This window comes from Mastigoproctus giganteus, chromosome 4 (genome assembly GCF_048544385.1).
Source record: "Mastigoproctus giganteus isolate SK-2022 chromosome 4, ASM4854438v1, whole genome shotgun sequence".
Lineage (NCBI taxonomy): Eukaryota > Metazoa > Arthropoda > Arachnida > Uropygi > Thelyphonidae > Mastigoproctus > Mastigoproctus giganteus.
The window spans coordinates 64,831,757-64,837,756 of NC_143578.1; the positions used below are offsets into that span (position 1 = coordinate 64,831,757).

A 6,000-nucleotide genomic window follows, 5' to 3' on the forward strand; every position below is an offset into this window, starting at 1 on the left:
GTTGGGGTGCCATTTTAAACAAGCAGACTGCACCTTCTCCCAATGGAATAAAATTTCTTTAATGTCAGCTGTTGGCATCGGCCCTTTTTCCCTGTCTTCTTCTTCTTCAAGTGAAATTTCCTTTTCTCTTTTGCTTCCTGTTTGCTGAGTGTTTTGAGTTCTTCCACGGTTGGTTCATCATCATGATCCTCCTCAAGCTCTTCCACATCAGCCTCATCAACTTCTCCAATGTCGAGGTTCTCCACCATCAAAATGATTTCTCACATGACCCGAGTTGCTTCTGATTCTTCAGCGGCTTGGACTGCATTGTTGTCATCCCGAAAAAAGGAAGGAACGAGTTTCTTCCATGATGCACGAAGGGTCCTCTGTGTCACTCCCTCTCAGGCAGTTTTAAAAAAGGAAATGGTGTGTAGAATATTGAACTCAGTCTTCCAGAACTCCTTCAGTGTCTTATCAGAAGAATGAGTCATGTCAAAAAGCTGTGAAAACAAAGCCTTGGTGTAAAGTTTTTTAAAACAGGCAATTACTTCTTGATCCATGGGTTGGATCAGTGATGTGGTGTTTGGAGGCAAAAACTGGACTTCAGGAATGTTTCAACCGAATTTCAAGAATGTTTACCAAGTCTTGGGGGTGGGCACTAGCATTGTCAAGAATCAGCAGTGCTTTTAAAGGTAAATTGTTGTCAATGAGGAATTTTTTTATGTTCGGGGCAAACTCCTCAAAAATCCAATCTTTGAAGACTTTCTGGTCTACCCAGGCTTTTGCATTGGATCTCCACATCACTGGCAGTTTGGACTTGATGATTTTCTTCCCAAAGCAGGGAGGATTTTTAGAGTGGTAAACGAGAAGTGGCTTTACTTTAAAGTCTCTGCTTGCATTTGCTGCCAATAACAAGGTAAGGCTATCTTTCATAGGCTTATGTCCTGGGAGCATCACTTCTTCTTGTGTGATGTATGTTCGATTTGGTAAGCACTTCCAAAATAACCCAGTTTCATCCCCGTTAAAAATTTGCTGCAGCAGGTAGCCTTCCTTCATGATTAAATCTTCAAATTTTTTCACAAACTCTTCTGCAGCCTTTTTATCTGCACTAGCTGCTTCCCCATGTCTGAGAACACTATGGATACCTGTTCTACCTTTGAATCTGTGAAACCACCCACAACTTGCCTTGAATTCATCAGTTTGATCTGAGATACATCCTGGAATTTTCTTCTGCAATTCTTCAAAAATTAACCTAGCCTTCTCACAGATCATTACCTGAGTTACTGGACCTCCTTTCATCTGTCTTTCTCTAATCCAGGTAAGAAGCAGCTTTTCCATTTCTTCATTGATTAAAGATCTGTTTCTGTCAGAAATTTTCATTGCTCCAGCACCCTAGCACCTATAATCTTGTCTCTTTGTTGCCAAAAAGTTGCCACGGTTGACCCAGGGACGCCATACTCTTGAGCTACATCTGTAATTGTTCTACCTTTCTGCACTTTTCTATAATTTCTTTCTTCTTTTCTATACTCAACCAAGTGTGTTTCTTTCCTGAATTATTCTGCTGTTCACTTCTCTTTGGACCCATTATCAAATTTCACTCAAATAATAAATAACTGCCAAAGCACAATTTTTTACTTTATGAGAAATGCAGAATTATAAATTAGCACAAACAACTAGAGCAAACATGAACTCAGACTACGATTATTAACGAGATAATGTTGTCTCATAACTGAGGAAGAACTGATGGCATACCTGTAGCTATCTTTGAGGGTGGCTAATGTAGCTGAACGATTGAGGGATCTATTCCCGCTTTATCTATCATTGGTTAAATGTTACTCTCGCTCTTTAACACCATTGGTTAAAATGTATGAAGCAGCCGTCACTATTTAGTAATGTTAAACGCAGTTACGTAGTCCAGCAAAGAATTCTATCGTGCAATATCATGTAGTGTTTTCGCTGGCCCGTGAAATCCGACTGTCGAATAGCGGTACGTCGAATTGCGAGACTGTCGAATTGCGGTACATCGAATTGCGAGGTACCACCTGTATTTAGTTAAAGTACAATTTAATTGACAATGAAATTTAACAAGATTATTAGATTTTACTGATTAATTGACAAAATTATATTATATACTATATTATACTAAGCTTACGCTATCTAGTTCAGGATATAATGTATCATATAACAATGGCGGCAAGTTACGAACGGTAAATCTACGGACACTTAAGTATTAATTAACTTCCAAATCTCACTGTCTTAATTCAGAATAAACTAAGGACCTGACTAGATCTATAAGCTACTTATAGAAAATAATTTGATTTTGGTACAGACTTCTATCTGTTGTTGAGGAAGTGAAATGGTTGAATAAATTCAATGAAGAACTAGACAGATTCTTGGAGGGTACGGATAGTGAACTGGGTAGGTTTTTTAAGTTTGCTTTCTTGCATCGCTTGCCATTACTATTACTACTAATGTGCCTTCTATTCCTTTGCACAATTTACTTTAAATTCTTGTGGTCTCTTTCTTGGAGTGCAGACTTTCTGCTGAATTTTCTCCTTTTAGAGCTGCAGTCTCCTTTTGTTTTCCACTCATATACTTTTGAGATGGTTGCTATCGCTATACCAGTGAATTCCTTTGTTTTCTGAATTGTGGCTCCTGCCAAATATGCTTCAGCAATAACATCTTGCTGAAAATCTGAAGGAGCACTTGTCTTCCAATAACTGGATTGATTAAGATGCCCCAGGAAAGTGTATAGTATTTATTTGATACCAAGGAACTCATGATCATACCATGTAACAACTTGCATTTGTATGCCATACATTTAATTATCTTTTGACAGAATTGAAAAAAAAAAGTTTCTAATTTTTTGGCTTTGAGTGTAGCTAATAGTGAGCTATTGCTATCCATTATTGCTGCACTTGCATTACTACCTCAGCTTCCTTATATCAAATGTGATTTCTCTGTACAAGTGAAGTCCACTATTTCTGTGTTTTCTATAGCCACACTTCTAGACATGAACATAACTGCAAACTGATGAAAAATAAACTTAGTTTGTTTCCTTTTTTGTGTCAAAAATAGTCATAAATCTTAGATATGTACAATGTTTTTCTGAGATAAAATGTTTTCCAGAATTACTACTGAAAAAAGTACTGAAAAAATTTACTATGTAAAAACACTTTAATTCCTAATTTTGTTACTTTAGCAATCAATTTATAATTTCTTGAGCACTACAGTTTTATTTATTTCTCTAACAGATGATGACCAGGTTATATTGGGACTCAAATGTACTTAACCATTCTTTGCTAGAATATATAAGCTGTTGCAAAAGCTCTGTATTGATGAAAGCTTAGCCTGCCACATCTAGAAACTTCAGTTTGCAAAATGTTTGAGGACTATCAGCACATTTTTTTTTATGTACTCATCTTCAGGAAATGTTAAAGTGTAAATATGAAGATATGAATAGTTGATAGAATGCCAAAAGAATGGTTTAAACCTTCTTAAAGGTGGTATTTTGAATAAAGATCATAAAATATTTTGTAGATATGTAATGGTGACTACAGAGAAAAGTAAATTTTATACTATTGCAATGAAGAAATTATGGAATGTATGTGTGTGTATATATATTTTTTTAAAGTTGATATTTGTATTATTATTATTATTATTATTTTTTTGGAATAATTCCTTTGACCACATTGTAGTGAGTTAGAGTATTTCCCTGGTCCCATTTTATATCATATTTCTTCTGAGAGTTTCAGATTATTAGCAAACTGACTTTTTTTGAACAATAGGGATGATTATCCAAGCATGTATAAGGCCATGAATTAAATATTTAAATTTCATTTTGATAAACTCAGAGTAACTGTTCAAAGTAATTGTTTGTTACAAGGTGAGTACATTTAAGAAAGGGACAAAAATAAACTACTAATATGCTTACCACACAGTACTCTCACTTGTTTTATGTTTGCTAAATTATTCAAGTGATGCTAAGCAGAATGTTGAGTAGTTTTATTAACAGCTTTATGAAATTAAATGGTATTATTTAGAGATTTTTTTTTTTTTTTTTTTTTTTTCCTGATTGTTATGTGACAAAAAAGAAGTTAATAAACTTGGATATATATGTGGTAATGCTATGGCTTCTTGCTCTTCTAAATACACCTTGCTGATTAGGTCAAACATATTTCACTGTAGCTGTATCCCAATCAGTAAAGCAGGAAAATAATATAAGATCTTGAGTTGCACAATTACAGTTAAATAAAATCACCTCAATACAGTAAAACTTTAAAATAAGTGAATCTAAAGGTACCAAATATTGCTTCCTCTGCATCTAAAAAAAACTGGGTTTTCTCTTTCGCTCTGAACATTTCTTCTGAACGGCTGTACAAATCACAAATCTGCCCTACCATAGAATATTGTTCCGACATCTAGGGCAGTACCCCTAAATCCCTCTCAGGTTTCTAAAAATCCCATTCAAAAGAGGGCAATTAGGTTAATTAATGACTCATCTCTAACAGAATCTCTCCACTGTCTCACAGATATTTTGTTTCTGCTGCATGTATTTTTTATAGATACTTTCATGGGCACTGTTTTTCTGAATTGACTTCTATAATTCCCTCTGGAAAAACCTTTCTTCATACATATTTCCTGAAAATTACAATCTACAGAAGTTCAAGTGTAATGTCGACCAATATCTTCTTTCATTTTCTCAACCTTCAATCCATGCATGGTAGTAAGTACTATCGGTTCTAATACCTTGTGTTTGGGATTTTCATAATAAAAAATAAAAAAAAAAAAATTGCGTATAACACTTGTTGGCACCAATTTCCTCCCTGAAATGGTTGGTTTAATAATCTTTTCCATCCATTTATTTTTTTTCTAGCACATTGAGGAGATTGCTAGAGCAATCAGGGAGCTTTCTACAACGTTCAAGAATGTTCTAGAATACTGTTACATGTGGAAGAAAGGGCGGAATGTTGCTGGAAGGTTCTAGAACTTTCGACGGAGTTCTCTAGAAACATTGTGAGCCTTCTAGAAACGTCTCTACCTGTATATATAAGAGCGGGTTCCACACCAAGCAAGCATTTTAAAAAAAGTGTCACTCACAGAGCAAGTGATGAACAAGTGTTCATCACTTGCTCTGTGAGTGATGAACAAATGTTTTATTGAATTAGTGTTTGTAAATAAGTGTTTTGTGCATTAGTGTAAATGGTGGTTTGGTTTATTGTAACAGTCTCCAGGAATTAACAAAAGAATTGCATCTGTCACACGTCCCCAAGCAGTGGAGGCTGTTTGATTCATCCAAGGTCAGTCTGAAAGCAGTTTTACTCCATAATGGAAATAAGTATCCATTTATACCATTGGCCCATGCATTTCACATGAAGGAAACATACAAGGACCTACAGGGGCTCTGTTGCAAAAAATATGCTATCAAGAATTCAAATGAAATATGTGTGGTAGTTTTTTTTAATTGGGTTGCAAGGTGGATACACAATACTGCTTTTTATGTGGGTGGGACAGCTGAGTGAAGGATTACCACTACAGGGTTAAAAAATGGCCAGACTGCTCAGAAACTACACCAGGCCAGAAAAATGCATCACATTCTCCTATGGTGGATAAGTCAAAGATCTGTTTACCTTCATTGCACATCAAGCTAGGTTTGATAAAAATATTTGTGAAAGCGATGGACAAAAAAAAGGATGATTTTCCTATTTGAGGCAAAAGTTTCCTTGAATCAGTGAAGCCAAGATAAAAGAGGGATCACAAAATTACAGTGAAATTGTGGATGAGCTAATTTTAGTATACAGAGTTGGGATGCAGTATATCATTAAAGCTTCATTTCCTACATTTATATTTAGACTTTTTTCCTGAAAACTTGGGTGCAGTCTCTGATGAACACTGAAAGGTTTCACCGTGATATTTCTCAAATGGAAAAAGGGTATCAGGGAAAATGGAGCCAAATAAATTGAAATCTTGTATAGGGAGACACTGATGGATGATTATAAAAGGAAAACATGACAAAATAAG

The 6,000-nt window shown here is 35.3% G+C and overlaps 1 protein-coding gene across 1 annotated transcript in view; it reads left to right on the forward strand.

The window, feature by feature from the left end:
* LOC150086800 (transketolase-like protein 2) overlaps positions 1-3,979 on the forward strand; it is a 199,701-nt gene extending 195,722 nt beyond the window's left edge. Inside the window, exon 12 of the mRNA XM_090372758.1 lies at positions 3,234-3,979. The gene's annotated coding sequence lies outside the window, so the exon portion shown is untranslated. The remainder of the gene's footprint in view (positions 1-3,233) is intronic.
* Positions 3,980-6,000: the final 2,021 nt, after the last annotated feature.